Source organism: Anoplopoma fimbria, chromosome 2 (genome assembly GCF_027596085.1).
Source record: "Anoplopoma fimbria isolate UVic2021 breed Golden Eagle Sablefish chromosome 2, Afim_UVic_2022, whole genome shotgun sequence".
Lineage (NCBI taxonomy): Eukaryota > Metazoa > Chordata > Actinopteri > Perciformes > Anoplopomatidae > Anoplopoma > Anoplopoma fimbria.
In genome coordinates, this window is record NC_072450.1 from 1,558,754 (window position 1) to 1,579,379 (window position 20,626).

General features: G+C 41.8%; 1 pseudogene; it reads right to left on the reverse strand.

Annotated features, from left to right (window-relative positions):
• LOC129106573 (serine/threonine-protein kinase BRSK2-like) overlaps nt 1–7,368 on the reverse strand; it is a 109,597-nt pseudogene extending 102,229 nt beyond the window's left edge.
• Between the last annotated feature and the right edge of the window lie 13,258 nt (nt 7,369–20,626).

The following is a 20,626-nucleotide window of genomic DNA, read 5'->3' on the forward strand; positions in this document are numbered from 1 at the left end:
GTGGACATGGACCGGAGTCAAACTGCCAACCCTGTGATTAACTGAAGACCTGCTTCCACTGCTTCTACTCTCCACACTCCATGTTTTAATCCATGTCAGCTTTAAAAAACAAGTGTATGGTCTACACACGTCTACACACATCTACACACAAAGTGTAACACGTTAATCTGAAGGCTCAGAAGTGAAAACAGAGAGAGGACGAGAGGAGTCAGAGATCACAGAGTCGCCATAGTCGTAAGGAGGAGAGACGAAACCATGACGACCGGCCTCGCTGTTGGCCAACACTGGGAAGCCTGGGAAACCAGTGTAACACACACACACACACACATGTATGAAGACACACTGACTAATTGTTCAGAGTCAGCACAGCCTCTCCCCAGCAGCAACACACCATGAAGGCTTTGTTCCTGCTCGCATAACGGCCAACGGGCAAGAATCACAGAGAGCCAGCCTCTGTTCAAGTGTTAGACACAAGAACTGCTGGAGACACTTTGAGTCGCTTCACTTTGAAAAGGTTAAAGTCTTTTTATTTGCTGAAATCTCAACACAAGTACAAAGGTTATTATTATATCTCTGGAAAAGTTGCTTTATATTTTCGTGCAATTAATGCTCGTTACATGAATACAGTCTTTTCAAAATAAACTACCCTCTTCATAGAAAACAACTTAGTTAGGTTTAGTTAAAGATGGTGAAATACTTAGTTAGGTTTAGTAAAAGATGGTGAAATACTTAGTTAAGTAAAAGATGGTGAAATACTTAGTTAGGTTTAGTTAAGATGGTGAAATACTTAGTTAAGTAAAAGATGGTGAAATACTTAGTTAAGTTTAGTTAAGATGGTGAAATACTTAGTTAAGTTTAGTTAAAGATGGTGAAATACTTAGTTAAGTTAAGTAAAAGATGGTGAAATACTTAGTTAGGTTTAATAAAGATGGTGAAATACTTAGTTAGGTTTAGTTAAAGATGGTGAAATACTTAGTTAGGTTTAGTTAAGATGGTGAAATACTTAGTTAGGTTTAGTTAAGATGGTGAAATACTTAGTTAGGTTTAGTAAAGATGGTGAACTACTTAGTTAAGTTTAGTAAAAGAAGGTGGTTTGGGTTTAAAAAAACTACAGAAGTGTCGCTACTGAAGTATGTAAGTTAAGTGACAAATAAATCAACGCTGACTTCTTAAAATGAAGAAGTCCTCGTGGGCAAAATACCGTTTTTTATTTAACCCATCCTTTCTCTGAGGGCTTTTGAGTTCTTTATACTTCCTGGTTCATGATTACATGGATGACATTTGGTGGGATATCTATGAATTAAAGCTCATTAATTGTCGTCGTCATAGCTACGAACTCTGTTTGAGAACAGCCTGTTTTTATTAGTTTTAATTAGATTTGATTTAATTGGGTTTTTGTTTCGCTCCTTTATTAATAAACTGAACCAACAAATCTGGTTCATGTCTCACATCTGAAGAGCAAGATCCATTAGTCCACTGTGTTTCACACACACACACACACACACACACACACACACACACACACACACACACACACACACACACACACACACACACACACACACAAACACACACACACACACACACACACACACACACGAGGATTAATGATATACAGGCTTCCCCGACTGCCAGCTCAGCTCCACAGCCTTCAACCAGCAGAGTATCCGTCTTCATGAGCGAAGCACTACAGCCGCCTAACCACACAACACACACACACACACACACACACACACACACACACACACACACACACACACACACACACACACACACACACACACACACACACACACACACACACACACACACACACACACACACACACGTCTCAAACTGCATTCGGAGCAAAAGCTAACAAAAATGATTTGCTGTAATTCATAGATACTCCCCAAAATGTTATTTTTGAATGTTATCCATGTAATCATGAAACATCTAAGATGGTTCTAAACCTAACTTTCGAATTTCCGGTGAAGAAGGAACTTTATTTTGAAAAGACTGTATGAATGTACGAGCGGAAATTGACATTTGCTGCTGGACTTTTTCTGGAGAAACGCAAGAAAACCTTATGAGATCCGTTATCACATTGGGTCACATTTGCGAGCTGATAGATTTATGTCTACCATGAATACATATTTACATTATTGATTGATGAGGTGCTCATTTTTCCCCCAAGAATAAAAATAAAATAAAATACTAAAATTGATGGATTTCACTATTTAACTGTCTCAGTTTGAGAAATCTGGCTTTGAGCTTGAGACATGGAATTATTATTTGAAACTCCACTGGACATTCAGACAAAGCAGGACAACCAACAGACCAATGCCTGATGTGATGGACAACAGCTATGGAGATGTTGCTGGTTCTACTTTCCTTCAGATGCTGCCTAACCCCAAAAACCTGCCGGCGGGATTCAAAAGCACGTTTCCTCTAAACAACCGCCAAAGCTACACCGTTTATCACAGCCAGAAGCTGTAAAAACTCCATTATCGTCAAATTTTCCAACGTTCCTTAAACACAACATGTGTGAAAAAGCAGCCAAAACAAAGCTTAAAAATGTGCAACTTTTTATAACATATTTCATTTAAAATGTCACCGCAAATGAACCGTTTGCTTGAACAAGATTCTGTAAAAAACATTAAATTCTGAGCTCCTCAGTGAAACTATGAAGATATGATTGATTCATCTGAGACCAACTGTCATGTGACCAAAAATATGTGAATCTTTGACTGAACTTCAGGCTGTGAACACAGAGCAGAGAGGAGAGGCTGGAAGTGGAGGTTGTAAGAAATGTGAATAGTTTAATATATATTTTTTGTAACACTTGAAAACGTGTTGTATATATAGATTCCATTGTGTTTTTTATGATTTATGTCATTATAACTGTGTTATTCTGCACTAAAGACATGTTTGAGTTCTCTCTACTTCTAGTCATGATTGTTTTGTTTCCATAGAGGAGCAGGACTTTTATTTTATTATGAAAATCAAGACCGCAGAGAGAAAAAGATGTGACAGAGCAGAGTGAGTTTACTGGACAGCATGTCGTCCTACAAACACAGCTGAGTGGTGGAAATGTGCAGAAATGGACCTTCACTCCTCCTTTATATCAGTTCATAAAATGTAATCCTGCTGAAGAACTAAACTAAATGATCTGTGCGCCTTCATTTTTATTCCATATGCTTAAATGGAAGTATTGTGTAATTAATAAAAGCAGCAATACAGGCTGTTACAATCCAACCAGATAATTGGTTGGTTATGAATTATTCAGCAATCGAGGGAACGGAGCAGCGTAAAGCTTCGACCGGGGGGGGGGCACCTGGATCAGTTCTGGCTGCAGGTGACCACAGATGGTGGGGCATCCGAAACAGAGAGCTCATAATTTACATGTATGAGCTTCCAAAAGCATCATTGTGTTGAACATTGAACTTAAAGCAGCTATATATGATTTCCATGAATGCATGATATCATATGACAACATGAAAACAATGTGAAAATAGGAAAAGTGTAACTATGAGCCTCATAGTGAGTTCACTAGTTCTGGTTTACTATCGTCACTCTTAAAGTGTTCTTTTCAGAATAAAAGCTCTAAAAACCACTTTACACTACCGGTTCAGCACCAAACAGCAGCTAAGAATCCAGATGTTGGTGTGGACCAAACTGGAGCAAAAAGAAGAGCAAATATTGGACTTGCAGCTAAGACAAAATGTAAAAAGAGCAACCAGAAATAAAGAAAAGAAGGATGATTTGCACCACATTGGAGCCACAAACTGGTCTGACATGCTGGACACTGTTTTGGGTCACCAGCTGATCAGATGCAGCCGTGCTCTGGATTCTCCATCAGCTCTCTCTTGTGTCTCATGTTCATGTAAAGGAAAACAGTATCAGCAACACTTCTGCTCTTGTCCTCACCGAGCAGACAGCAAAGAACAATAATCCTGACGTCACTTGAAGTGTCTCAGCTTGTGAAATACAAAGAGAGAAGATGGAACCAAAGGCTCCACCTGGCTCCTAAAAGTCAGAAGACACTACAGCACTTTTTGGAGATGGAAAGGAGGTCAGAAATGTCCCTCTGAATAAATGAAGTTCTATTTTATCGTCTTTTGATACTATTTTATGATATTTGAAATCCTTATTTATCTGTCCTGTATGATTGTTTAATGCAATGTTCTCTTGGCTTCTTCAACTCAACACCTCGGCGTGGCTGTTCATACATGAAGGACGTCCAGTACTCTATGGAGAGGTGTTTCTAATGTGTTGTCCATATCGACCAGCGCCTTAAATCACCAATAAAACAGATTTCTCCCAAAATGACTCATGAAATACAGAAAAGGACACTTCTTCTGGCAAGCAGCCAGTGATGAACATCCACACATAATACTGTGACGTGTAGTACAGCTGGTCCTAGTACCACAGAAACACCATGGAGAGGGAGGGAGCGTCCAAAACATTATCCCAGCAGACTGCACCATGAAAACAAATTTGCAGGAATGTGTGATGTTGCAGCTGCAGCGTGTGTGTGTGTGTGTGTGTGTGTGTGTGTGTGTGTGTGTGTGTGTGTGTGTGTGTGTGTGTGTGTGTGTGTGTGTGTGTGTGTGTGTGTGTGTGTGTCCGGACAGTGCAGCATCACTGCTCTGCAGCCTCAGCAGATGGACGCTATAACGGAATTAAAGAGACGAGAGAAAACACCACGCGGGCCCTCTCTGCCTGACAACAAGGATTAAAGGCACACCATCACCACCACCACCACCACCACCACCTTCATCACCTTCACCACCACCACCACCACCATCACCACCACCATCACCATCACCACCACCACCATCACCACCACCACCTTCATCACCACCATCACCATCACCATCACCACACCACCACCATCACCACCATCACCACAACCACCACCATCACCATCACCACCATCATCACCATCACCACCATCATCACCACCACCTTCACCTTCACCACCATCACCACCACAATTACCATCACCACCACCATCACCATCACCACCATCATCACCACCATCACCATCACCACCATCATCACCACCATCATCACCATCACAACACCACCACCACCTTCACCATCACCACCATCACCTTCACCATCACCATCATCACCATCATCACCATCCACCACCACCATCACCACCATCACCACCACCATCACCACCATCACCTTCACCACCATCACCACCATCACCACCATCACCATCACCATCACCATCACCATCACCATCACCACCATCACCTTCACCATCACCATCACCACCATCACCACCATCATCACCACCATCACCTTCACCACCATCACATCACCATCATCACCACCACCATCACCACCACCACCACCACCATCACCACAACCATCATCACCACCTTCATCACCACCCATCACCATCACCACCACCACCACCACCATCACCTTCACCATCACCATCACATCATCACCACCATCACCATCACCATCATCACCATCATCACCATCACCACCATCACCACCATCACCATCATCACCATCACCATCACCATCATCATCATCACCACCATCACCATCACCATCACCACCATCATCACCACCATCACCATCACCACCATCATCACCATCACCATCACCACCATCATCACCATCACCACCATCATCACCACAACATCATCACCACCTTCATCACCACCATCACCATCATCACCATCACCACCATCACCATCACCACCATCACATCATCATCACCACCATCATCATCACCATCACCATCACCACCATCACCATCATCACCATCACCATCACCACCATCATCACCATCATCATCACACCATCATCACCACCATCACCACCATCATCACCACCATCATCACCACCACCATCACCACCATCATCCATCATCACCATCACCACCATCACCACCATCATCATCACCATCACCACCATCACCACCACCATCATCATCATCATCATCATCACCATCATCATCACCATCATCATCATCATCATCACCATCATCACCATCATCACCATCATCATCATCACCATCATCACATCACCATCACCATCACCACCATCATCATCATCATCATCACCATCATCATCATCATCATCATCATCACCATCATCATCATCATCATCACCATCATCATCATCATCACCATCATCACCACCACCACCATCATCATCATCACCATCATCACCATCATCACCACCACCACCTTCATCATCATCATCATCATCATCATCATCATCACCATCATCATCATCACCACCATCATCATCATCATCACCATCATCACCATCATCATCACCATCATCACCATCACCACCATCATCACCACCATCATCACCACCATCACCATCATCATCACCACCATCATCACCATCATCATCATCATCACCATCATCATCTTCATCATCATCATCATCACCTTCACCATCATCATCTTCATCATCACCATCATCACCATCATCATCATCACCATCATCACCACCATCATCACCACCATCACCATCACCACCATCACCACCATCATCATCATCATCATCATCATCACCACCACCACCTTCATCATCATCACCACCATCATCATCATCATCATCACCACCACCACCTTCATCATCATCATCATCATCATCATCATCACCATCACCACCACCATCATCATCATCATCATCATCATCATCATCATCACCACCACCATCATCACCATCATCGTCATCATCATCATCATCATCCATCACCACCTTCATCACTCATCATCACCACCATCCACCTTCATCATCATCATCATCACCACCATCATCACATCATCATCATCATCATCATCCACCATCATCATCATCTTCATCACCACCACCTTCATCATCATCATCATCATCATCATCACCACCACCTTCATCATCATCATCATCATCTTCATCATCATCATCATCATCATCATCATCACCATCATCACCACCACCACCTTCATCACCATCACCACCATCATCACCACCATCATCATCATCATCATCATCATCACCACTTCACCATTCACCACCACCACCATCATCATCATCATCATCATCATCACCACCACCACCACCACCACCATCACCACCACCTTCATCATCATCACCTTCATCACCATCATAAAGCAGCATCTCTCTCTCTGCATTCAGAAAAACCCGCATCCAGCAGAAACACCCGCACTTGTCATCGAGCATCTTCATCACCTCCCGCACATTCAGATCACGCACAATAAAATAAAAAAATAAAATAAATGAATAAATGACGTCAGAGAGCCACTGACCTGTCTGTCCTTTGCCCAGCGTCTTCTCCAGGCGGTACGGTCCCACATAGTTGGCGTAATGCCCGCTGTCTTTAAGGGACGAGGACATGTTTCTGTCCCTGAAGACTCACGGGAGTGACTCTGGGTCTCCGTGCGGGTCTCCGTGCGGGTCTCGGGTCTCGTGCGGGACGCGGCGGTGCTGGAGAGTAAAAAAAGCGCAAAATCCTCAGCGCAGTGGACGGAGTTCTCCTCGGGTGTGTTTCTTTCTATGTGCGGGATTGCTGGTCCCCCCCAAACCACCCCGCACATGCGTGTCCGTCCTCCCTGCGGTGCGGTGCGGTGCGGTGCGGTGGCTCTCAGACGGCGGGTCTGGGTGTCATGGTGCGGGAGGAGGAGCGGGTCTCTGCGGCCCCGGTGTGTGTGAATGATCCGAGGATGGGACGGCGTCGACTGCCGCGGCCCGCAGCTCCCGCAGCGTGCGTGATGGGGGGAGGGGGGGGAGGGGGGGGGGGGGGAGTGACCCTTCAGAATAAAATACAGACTCCGGACTGAGTTGACCGGCATTAAGGGAGAAGTTGAAATAGAAATATTTCACATTTTTCACGGCTGCTTTTGTTTTTTTTCAATAATTATTCCTATAATATATTTACAAAAGTGACTCTCTCTCTCTCTCTCTCTCTCTCTCTCTCTCTCTCTCTCTTTATTTTATATATATATATATATATATATATATATATATATATATATATATATATATATATATATATTCAATGGTTTTTCTTTATTTTTATTTATATTTTATATATTATTTTATTTATATATATATATATATCAAAAGTTTGGACACATATAAATATATATTTATATATATATATATATATATATATATATATATATTATTTTTATATATATATTTTATATATATATATATATATATATATATATATATATATATATATATATATATATATATATATATACAGAACCAGTCAAAAGTTTGGAAACATCTTCTCATTCAATGGTTTTTCTTTATTTTAATTTTAATTTTATATACAGTTTTTCTTAATGGCTTTTCTTTTCTTTTATATATTATTTTCTTTTATATATATATATACAGTACTCATTCAATGGTTTTTCTTTATTTTTATTTTATATATTTTTTTATTTTATATATATATACAATAAAAAAATATATTTTTTTTTATATATATACAGTACCAGTCAAAGGTTTGGACACACCTTCTCATTCAATGGTTTTTCTTTATTTTTATTTTTATTTTATATATTTTTTATTTTATATATATACAGTACCAGTCAAAAGTTTGGACACCTTCTCATTCAATGGTTTTTCTTTATTTTTATTTTTATTTTATATTTATTTTTATTTTATATATATACAGTACCAGTCAAAAGTTTGGACACACCTTCTCATTCAATGGTTTTTTCTCATTCAATTTTTTTTTTATTTTTATTTTATATATTTTTTTATTTTATATATATATACAGTACCAGTCAAAAGTTTGGACACACCTTCTCATTCAATGGTTTTTCTTTATTTTTATTTTATTTTATATATTTTTATTTTTATATATATACAGTACCAGTCAAAAGTTTGGACACACCTTCTCATTCAATGGTTTTTCTTTATTTTTATTTTTATTTTATATATTTTTATTTTTATTTTTTATTTTATATATATATACAGTACCAGTCAAAAGTTTGGACACACCTTCTCATTCAATGGTTTTTCTTTATTTTTATTTTTTTATATATTTTTTATTTTATATATATACAGTACCAGTCAAAAGTTTGGACACACCTTCTCATTCAATGGTTTTTCTTTATTTTTATTTTTATTTTATATATATTTTTATTTTATATATATACAGTACCAGTCAAAAGTTTGGACACCTTCTCATTCAATGGTTTTTCTTTATATTTTTTTTATTTTTATTTTATATATTCTTTTATTTTATATATATACAGAACCAGTCAAAAGTTTGGACACACCTTCTCATTCAATGGTTTTTCTTTATTTTTTTTTATTTTATATATTCTTTATTTTTTTATTTTATTTTATATATTTTTATTTTATATATATACGTACCAGTCAAAAGTTTGGACACCTTCTCATTCAATGGTTTTTCTTTATTTTTTTTATTTTATATTTTCTCATTCAATGGTTTTTCTTTATTTTTTTATTTTTATTTTATATATTTTATTTTTATTTTATTTTATATATATACAGTACCAGTCAAAAGTTTGGACACACCTTCTCATTCAATGGTTTTTCTTTATTTTTTATTTTTATTTTATATATTTTTTATTTTATATATATACAGTACCAGTCAAAAGTTTGGACACACCTTCTCATTCAATGGTTTTTCTTTATTTTTCATTGTATTTTTTCTACATTGTATTGTAGTATATCATTTGATATCAAAGGATGAAGGAAGATGTCCAGGTCCGTCGATGCAGTTTCAACAATTTCTTTATTGAATCAATGCATCTGCCCACACACAGATTCAGCCTTCAGGCTGGACTTATATCTGTGTTGTGCATCCCCTCAATGTGCACAAAGACATAAAACATGTTGAGCAGTACATACATCAGTCAGACATCTTGAAACACCTTTTGAAATAGTTCCTGAGACCCTAGAATCTTCCATCTGTGTAAACATCACCATAAACAAGGTTGTCATGTCTTATGTAGGTCATGAGATCATTATTAGACTCTCAACATCACACAGCATGCAACAACTTCATGGCCTCATTACAGCAAAGTATAGCAGAATATGATAAAATACACTACAGTAGATTAATACTAAAGACATCCAAACTATGAAGGAACACATATGGAATTATGTGGTAAACAAACAAATGCTCAACAAAGCAGAATATGTTTTATATTTTACATTCTTCAAAGTAGTTGAATGAGAAGGTGTGTCCAACCTTTTGACTGGTACTGTATATATCTATCTCATTATCTATGCTTCTTATTATCTATATTTCTATCTATTTATCTTATTATCTTATTATCTATCTATTCTACTGTTGCACCTATGTATTTGTTTTAATGGCTGCAATTATTATTTCCTCAAATTATTGATTAAACATTTGATCCATAAGATTTAAGACAAAAAATAAACATCACTATTTTCAATATTCATTTTGCATTTCTTCAACAAAATATCGATGATGTTCAATTGACCGGCACAAACAAAAAAATAATAATAACAAAAGCAGTAATACCTTCACTTGGTAAATCTTCAACATTATCATAGAAGAAACTGATGAAATGTTTCTGTTGATCGACTAATTATTTCAACTTCAGTTTTTATGAAGACGTATCAGGCCTATTACTTGTTTTGATGAATGAAAATCTTGTTCTTGGCGTAAAAAACTTGCAGAAATTTGTTTCCATGCTGTATTTTCCAGATTTCACAGATGCACAGTGCATTACATATCCTGCTTTGTTTACCAACAGAGCCTCATTTAATCATTATTATACAAAGCTGGTTGTCAGTGAGGGTTGATGCTTTGATCTGAGTGTGATTTTATTCTGAAGGTCAAATTGCCTGACTTCCTCTGACATTCCAGCTGCTTTAATTAGGGCCCACGCATGCGCAGATCAGCCCGCATCGCAGGGGTTGGTGATTGGATTCGGGTCGAGGTGACAGAGGAGATGAGAGGCTGCCACTGCTCTTTTTAAAGCTATGAATAGAGCCAAATACACTGAGAAATAAAAAGCTCTGAAGGCCACAGAGACCCAGACATATCCCATAATGCACTGAGACACACACACACACACACACACACACACACACACACACACACACACACACACACACACACACACACACACAAGCAGAAAATAATGAATAAACATCCAATTTTTATGCACATTTCTGTTTACTCTTGATTGATTTCTGCATTTCTGCTCATTTAATCCATTTATCAGACTCTCAGTTATTAATTAAAGATGAGGAATCGTGTGTGTGTGTGTGTGTGTGTGTGTGTGTGTGTGTGTGTGTGTGTGTGTGTGTGTGTGTGTGTGTGTAAACATGTTACACGCCGGGACACTTTCACTTGATTAAACCAGCGGTTGGTGACAACGACCATCTATCTGTCTCATCACTCCTTCACAACAAAAGCCTTTCGACCCGGCACGCTCAGAGGCAGATGGCCCCCCCCCCCCCCCCCCAATTCTGCCCCCTCTTCCTTATCTACCCCCTCACCCACCCACCCTCCTGTCAAATCCATGTCCCTAACAAAGACAGTGTGGGGGGGATCCATTTTACCTCGTCACACCAGATCGCCACGGGACAGCTTTCTCCCAAATTACTTCCTGTTAATTAATCTAACACCCCCCCACCCTCCACCCTCCACCCTTCATCAGCGACACAGGAGGAGGTCGTGACCCCGTCCACAGATCAATGATGACTTTTCTGTTAGATTTATGCCACCGTGCACGCTCTCCAGGCTGATCTCTGCGTCTGATTCCCTGGTGGCTGAGATGCTGTTTGAGGACAGGTTCGGTTTACGGCCTCCATAAACCGAATGTGGAGTAACTTCCCACAATCAGCCAGGTGTTTATTGATCAGTGAGGATAAAAGGCACGGTGTTTCTACCTAGTTCTATTGAGTCCCTCTCAATTTTGACAAACCGCCTCTTTACAATATTTATCCTGGATTTGGAATCATCCTTCGTGGTTATTTGTCACAAAAATCACCGTGATTCTTAAATCAGAGTTCACACTGTGACACCATGGAGAGAAGAGTCCGATGTCGATGCAAAACCTCTGGGATTCTTATGATTTATTGATCGAAAACCAAGCAAGCAAACGAAAGAACAAAGAAATGATCCTGTCGCTGTCTCTCCTGGTGCATGCTGGTCCTTAACCTGCCTCCTCATATTTATAACCACAGGTGCCCACGGTGTTACCCAGTTAATTAAAAAAACAACTAAATAATTAAACTGAACAAAGAACCGACAAAAGAAAAATAATCAATGTATTAAATAAAAATAAATACTAACCAAGGAAATGTCATTAGTTTTGTAGGTATTTTGGTCGTGAACCACAGTATGTGGATCAGAAAGCTTTCTGAAGTTTAAATACGTCAAAGGAATGTTAAAGAAGAAAACCGACGGTTTGAGACGCATTCGAGACAAATATTAAAAAAGTGTTACGCTTAATAAGTCATTTTCTCATAGACTTCTATACAACCAGAGGAGTCGCCCCCTGATGGACAGGAGAGAGAATGCAGCTTTAAGACACTTCTGCATCTCCATTAAAATGTCGGATCAATCTGAACTCTGATGGAGCCTTTAGACGCTTTCGTCTCTTCTTCCTTTCAATCTTGATTCTTCCACCTTCCTCCCCGCCGACATAATGAGCGGTGTCTGAGGACGCCATTAGCGCCAGAGACTAACAGACTACATGTGTGTTTTACCCTCTAAAACAAGACGCACACACACACACACACACACACACACACACACACACACACACACACACACACACACACACACACACACACACACACACACACACACACACACACACACACATTAAGCCCTCAACAGGAATGTTTCTATGAAGTGTTATCAGAATTCTCTTTTTATTAGGCAGTGCACTGGAACTGCTTCTTACTATGTTTTTATGAATATTTGTGTGTGTGTGTGTGTGTGTGTGTGTGTGTGTGTGTGTGTGTGTGTGTAGGTGTGTGTACTGAAACTGGTGACGCACATTTCTGTATCAGCGGATGAAGAGTGAGATATAAATACTGCAGGAACGGTCCACAGAATGCACCCTTCACATTTCAAGACATTTCTGGAAAAAGGAGCTTAGCCTGCAGTCTATTTCTGCATTAGTCAGCTCTATTGTGGCTGTCTTGCCAACGGCGCAGGATAATGCACACACACACACACACACACACACACACACACACACACACACACACACACACACACACACACACACACACACTCACACACACACACACACACACACACACATATTTCAAGCCAGAGAAGCCGAATGAGAGCACATCTCTTACGACAGCGGACTGATAAAAGCCTGAATCACTGAGATGAAACGGGGACAGAAGATTTGTTTCGAACTTCATGTGAGGAAATGTTAAATGTCCTTTAAATGTTTATTTGTCAGAAACATCACAGCATTAATCAGGGAAATAATGCTCAGAGACAGCTCAGTTGATTTGAATATATTTTCCATCAACAGAAAACTGATGAGGCTCAATATTTGCTGCAGAAACAGTCGTGAACATGGAGTCTTGACTCCTTTTGTTTTGGCGTCAGCTCTACATGTGTCGAGGTGTTTCTAATTAACGCTCAATGGCTCATTTCCAACAAATGACATCTTGTTTGGAAATTGTCTTCATTTCATTTCGGTGCAGTTTTATTTTGGGACGTAAACATGCAGAGGCAGTCTGAGTCATAAAATGTCTCCTTCTTTACCAGTAAGATTTGTTTTTCACCCGTTTCTAATAGAAATCATCTTATTTTTCTACAATATACCGTTTTTTGATCTTCTTGTTTATGCCTTGTTACAAAAAGCCAATTTCAAAGAAAAGAGAGCGTCAGAATATGATATATTTCATTTGAAAGTGTCATATTTAATTATTATTAAGTACTATTTGTTCTTGATGAGATCACACTTTTTTCAGGCACAGATTATGTTATCAAATCAAACAAAAAGGGCAAAATATTGATTATATGGACTGACTGGTAACCTGGTGACTACAGCGCTTAACTGTAGAAGAGCTCATTTATTGATCATAAACATTACTCAATAATAGCTAGCCCCGTATCCAAACCCTCGTATGAAATAGATGTCATAGTATTAGTTTGAGTATTATTGAGGAATCACCAAACCCCAATGAATCGGACGATGCAAGGTTGTGGCACCTCGCCCGGAATAGGGAAACCGGGGCCCCCTCCTGGAGCCAGACCTGGTAGGGGAGCTCGCCGGCGAGCGTCTGGTGGCCGGGCCTTGGCACATGGGGCCCGGCCGGGCCCAGCCCGAAAAAGCTACATCGTGCCGCCACCCTGTGGGCCCACCACCCGCAGGGATAGGCATTGGGGTCGGGTGCAATGTGAGCTGGGCGGCAGGCTGGGGCGGAAACCTGGGCGTGCTGACCCCCGGCATCCCAGACTAGCTCTAGGGACGTGGAATGTCACCTCTCTGGCGGGGAAGGAACCGGAGCTGGTGCGGGAGGTGGAACGCTACCAGCTAGATATAGTTGGGCTCACCTCCACGCATAGCACCGGTTCTGGAACCAAACTCCTGAGAGGGGCAGGACTTTTTCCTTTTCCGGAGTTGCCCAGGGTGAGAGGCGCCGGGCGGGTGTGGGGATACTCACAAGCCCCCGGCTGAGCGTCGCTGTTCTGGAGTTCTCCCCGGAGAACGAAAGGGTCGCCTCGCTGCGACTGGGAATCGCAGGGGAAAGTCTCTGACTGTCATTTGTGCCTATGCACCAAACGGCAGTTCGGAGTACGCGGCCTTCTTGGAGTCCTTGGGTGGTGTTCTGGAAAGGGCGCCGACTGGGGACTCCATAGTTCTTCTGGGAGACTTCAACGCTCACGTGGGTAACGATGGAGAAACCTGAAGGGGTGTGATTGGGAGGAACGGCCTGCCCGATCTGAACCCGAGTGGTGCTTTGTTGTTGGACTTCTGTGCTAGTCATGGACTGTCCATAACAAACACCATGTTTGAGCATAGGGAGGTTCATAAGTGTACTTGGTACCAGAACACCCTAGGCCAAAGGTCTATGATCGACTTTGTAGTTGTGTCATCAGACCTGCGGCCGTATGTCTTGGACACTCGGGTGAAGAGAGGAGCAGAGCTGTCAACTGATCACCACCTGGTGGTGAGTTGGATCAGGTGGCGGGGGAGGCTGCCGGACAGACCCGGTAAACCCAAACGTGTAGTGAGGGTGAACTGGGAACATCTGGCTGAGGATCCTGTCCGCAAGGTCTTCAACTCCCACCTCCGGAACAATTTCTCGTGCATCCCGGGGAGGCTGGGGACATGGAATCCGAGTGGGCCATGTTCAAATCCTCCATTGTGGAAGCTGCTGCTAGGAGTTGTGGTCGGAAGGCGATCGGTGCCTGTCGTGGCGGCAATCCAAGAACCCGCTGGTGGACACCAGCGGTGAAGGAGGCCGTCAAGCTGAAGAAGGAGGCCTTTCGGGCTTGGTTGGCCGAGGGGTCTCCTGAATCAGCAGGCAGGTACCGGTTGGCCAGAAGGGCTGCAGCTGCGGCGGTTGCTGAGGCAAAAACCCGGGTGTGGGAGGAGTTTGGCGAGGCCATGGAGAAGGACTTTCGAATGGCCTCAAGGAAGTTCTGGCAAACCGTGAGACGACTCAGAAAGGGGAAACAGGGCTTTTCTCAGGCTGTGCTCAGCAGGGGGAGAACTGCAGACCCGGACTGGGGATATTGTCGAGCGGTGGAAAGAACACTTTGAGGAACTCCTGAACCCGACCAACACGTCCTCTGTGGAAGAGGCAGAGTCTGAAGACTCAGGGGAAGTCTCGTCCATATGCCTGGCGGAGGTCGTTGAGGTAGTTAAAAAGCTCTTCAGCGGCAAAGCGCCAGGAGTGGATGAGATTCGACCAGAGATGCTAAAGGCTCTGGACATTGTTGGGCTGTCTTGGTTGACACGTCTCTTCACTGTCGCGTGGAAGTCGGGTACAGTGCCTGTGGAGTGGCAGACCGGGGTGGTGGTTCCCATTTTCAAAAGGGGGACCGGAGAGTGTGCTCCAATTATAGGGGTATCACACTGCTCAGCCTACCCGGGAAAGTTTACTCCAGGGTGCTGGAAAGGAGGCTCCGTCCGATTGTCGAACCTCAGATTCAGGAGGAGCAATGCGGATTCCGTCCTGGACGTGGAACAGCGGACCAACTCTTTACCCTTGCAGGTCTGTTGGAGGGTGCATGGGAGTTTGCTCATCCAGTCTACATGTGTTTTGTGGACTTGGAGAAGGCCTTCGACCGTGTCCCTCGGGGAGTCCTGTGGGGGGTACTGCGGGAATATGGGGTACCTGGTTCGTTACTACGAGCCATTCGGTCCTTGTATGACCAAAGTGAGAGCTGTGTCCGGATACTCGGCACAAAGTAGAGCTTGTTCCCAGTGCGTGTTGGCCTCCGCCAGGGCTGCCCATTGTCACCAATCCTGTTTGTGATTTTCATGGACAGGATTTCAAGGCGCAGCCAGGGGGAGGAGAGTTTCCGGTTTGGGGACCTCAGAATCGCATCCCTGCTTTTTGCAGATGATGTGGTTCTGTTGGCTTCTTCAGAACGTGACCTTCAGCACGCACTGGGGCGGTTCACAGCCGAGTGTGAAGCGGTCGGGATGAGAGTCAGTACCTCCAAGTCTGAGGCCATGGTTCTCTTCCGGAAAACGGTGGATTGCACCCTCTGGGTTGGGAGTGAGTCACTGCCCCAAGCGAGGGAGTTCAAGTATCTCGGGATCTTATTCACGAGTGAGGGTAAAATGGAGCGGGAGATGGACAGACGGTTCGGTGCAGCGTCAGCAGTGATGCGGGCGTTGTACCGGACCGTTTTGGTGAAGAAGGAGCTGAGCCGAAAGGCAAAGCTCTCGATTTACCAGTCCATCTACGTTCCAACCCTCACCTATGGTCATGAGCTTTGGGTAGTGACCGAAAGAATGAGATCGCGAATACAAGCGGCCGAAATGAGCTTCCTTCGTAGGGTGGCTGGGCTCAGCCTTAGAGATAGGGTGAGGAGCTCAGACATCCGGAGGGAGCTCGGAGTAGAGCCGCTGCTCCTTCGCGTCGAAAGGGGCCAGCTGAGGTGGCTCGGGCATCTGATCAGGATGCCTCCTGGACGCCTCCCTTTAGAGGTTTTCCAGGCACGTCCAACTGGTAAGAGGCCCCGGGGTAGACCCAGAACACGCTGGTGAGATTATATATCTTGTCTGGCCTGGGAACGCCTCGGGGTTCCCCAGGAGGAGCTGGAAAGTGTTGCTGGGGAGAAGGACGTCTGGAGGACCCTCCTTAGCTTGCTGCCCCCGCGACCCGGCCCCGGATAAGCGGAAGGAAATGGATGGATGGATGGATTATTGAGGAATAGTCGTTACTCTTTCATTTAGCCTGGGAATTATGCTAATAACTAGCGCTAATGCTAATCACAAGCATACACTTAGCTAGGGAAAATGCTAATCGCTATAATACACCTATCCCAGCCTTGCATGTAAATTCAAATTCACCAATGTTCATAAGAGTTTATACTGCATTCTGTCACCAAAACAGGCCCTTTACAGAACTCGTACATTAATCACCACAACAGGCAGAATGCTAGCGATTAACATTAGCGATTCAGTAGTTAGCTTTAGTGATTAGTATAAGCCGATTGAAAAGGGCAACGGCAGTCATGAAAGGTGAGTTAAAAAGAGTATAAAGTCCGGCTACATGTTACAGTTTAACTTAGACAAAGCCCACCAGTTCATGTGGTTCTGTAACTGTAGCATGAAAGCATGGTGGAACTAGAATGCACGCTTTCCACCTTGCCAAGCCGCTAAATGCTTACATCTAAAAACCTAATGCTTCGACCCAACACTCATGTCACAGAGTGGGAACGCACATTTACCAGAAAATCAGTCAAGGTATTTTTTTTAAGGCACTTCAGCCAAAACGTTTGGTTTCAGTTTCTCTTTAATCATTATGAATATCTTGATTCTATTCTGTTTCTAAAAACTACCCAAAGTACCTGAACTACCCATGAAATACACAAAAGACATCTTCTTGGTGTTACTGTAAAATATGAAAATATGAGATGGGCGAACTTCAGACCCTCCCTTCAAAATAAAACCAGACTACCACTCCCTTCAGCAAAATAACAAAGACATAACCTTCCACCTTTTCTGTCACTTCCCTCCCGAATAACTTCTGTACTTCCTCCTACAGTCTCTCTTCATGTTTTATCACACAGAAATGTTAGCCGCCGTCTGTCTCATTCTGTCCTGCTTCAGGTTACTGGTGTTTGTGCGTTACATTTGGTGTACTGGAGAAAGAACAACTGGAACGAAGTCTGTTGTTTGTTCTAATCTCTTCTTGCTAGACTGCAGCTTAACAATAGCTCTCCCAGAGACAAATTGTTGGTAATTAAGTGTGTGTGTGTGTGGGGGGGTGTGCAGTGAGATGCATTCAGTTCAGTGGTAATTATAAAAACTGCTAATTTAGAGTGTTACTCTGTAAACCCATTTAGATTACAGCGCTGCAATTAAATTGGCAAAAAGACTATAATTACTAAAACACAACTCACAATATGCAACCTCACATTAAATCTAATGTTTCCCTATTTATTTGTCAGAGACAGTCTGGACTGCTTCTCATTATATTTAGATCTTGGAGATAAATGCATTTTAAAAAATTAACTAAGTCTTCAAGTGTGACGTGGATTTATTGTTTGTTTAAGACAAAGTTTCGGTTTAGCTATTAACCTTTTTCACTGAATGAAAAGCGCCATCTTTGTACTACTTGTAGTTTGAAGACCTCATTTAGATTTAGCAAATATGTATTTATGTGGAAATATGTGTGTTTCTGGCGTTGTATGCTATCCTTTGTTCTTTTTATGTCTGCCTGTGAAATACTTTTCATTTTGATACAGTATGTGTTCCATAAATTGGCTTTATTATTATTATTAGCATTATTATTAATCACACACAATATGTTTTTAGATTAAACCTTTGTTGCAATAGCCAACAATCTAGCGTTTAATATTACAGTTACATAGAAAAATGGGATTTTCTACAAAACGTGGGCAGGTGTTTCCCATCATGCACTGGGTCAAGCAGTCAGTGGAGAGCAACTCTCTCAAAAACTGACCCACAATTCCTTGGGGCAGCAACATTAAAAGTTCGGACGCTCGTGAAAACAAACAATATATTTTGCACAGATTTAACAATTATTTTCCTAGTCAGTCACATATTGATGAGATTCATGTTGATAAATTAGGTGGACATCGACAACCAGTTAGTTTTATTGTATTGTATTTATGTATTTCGAACATGTAACAAATATGTAAAAAAAATAAAAAAATAAAAAATGAAAAGTAAATATAGCAAACTGTCAATAAAAAAATCTCATAAACAACATAAATAAATATTACATGTCGATAAATGAGTAGGAAGAAATACACACATATATCCGTCCTTAATTAGTCAAACAATAAACTCAATTTTTATCATATTTTTGTGACTGATGGCCTATTCATTTTTTATTTTCACTTCTTATCTTAGTAAGAGTGTCAACGTTTAAGATGAGATAATCCAAAAGCCTTATGAATTCTTCACCTCATGACGTTTTCCATTGAGGTTATGGATGGATGGATTACATTAGAGTCATTTAGCAGAGGCTTTTCTCCAAAGCGACTTACAGTCAGTAGTATATTACATATCATTCACCCATTCACACACTGATGACAGGCTACCATCAAGGTGCCACCATCAGACTCTAACTAACATTCATCATCCAGTCCACACCGATGGCCTTCAGGAGCAACTTGGGGTTAAGTGTCTTGCCCAAGGACACATGACTCTCCATCGAAGCCGGGTGTCGAACCACCGACCGGGTATCGAACCACCGACCCTCTGATTGGAGAACTACTTTGCTCTCCACTACGCCACAGCCGCCCCGCATGGATGAATGCAGTACACCAGAAGTGATCTGGTCAGGAGGGTTTCCACACATGTAACAGAAGTGTTGCTTCACACACTGCTTTTCAATTTCTTTAATTTAATTGAGGTTCACTGAAACTATCTAAATGTTCAGCTGTTTATATTTCTCATTCTAAGTTAGTAAAGAGTATTGTTTAGGTTGTGGTTGATGAAACCCAGGTGTCATGTCGGTACTTGTACATGTGAAACAGAACCCAGCCCCAAACTAAGGTGGAGTTCTTGAAGAGGGAAACTTTGAGGTACAGTTCATTCATTCACTTATTGTATGTGAGATGCTGCCATCCTGTGGTTCCACTGCTGAACACTCAGAAACACTTTTACGTCTCTCCCCACTGTCAGTCATAGGAGAAGAGAATTAAACCACAACGGTGTGTTTTAAATAAGATTTGATCCGACAAAATAATTAAAATATTCCTGTTTATTGGGTTAAGTCTGTTTGCTATATTTGACTTTTGTTTGGAGTAATTGTGCTCTATTACTTCTGCATATGAGTGGCCTTTGTCTGGGGAGATTTAAGAGTTTCTGACTTCATATGCTTTGATGCCACCTTGTGGCTGATTTGTGGTAAGTGATATGTAGTTGTGTTAGTGTAAACTTTATATTCCATACAGTATTTGGTACAACCTGTACACAGCATCTTATCAGGT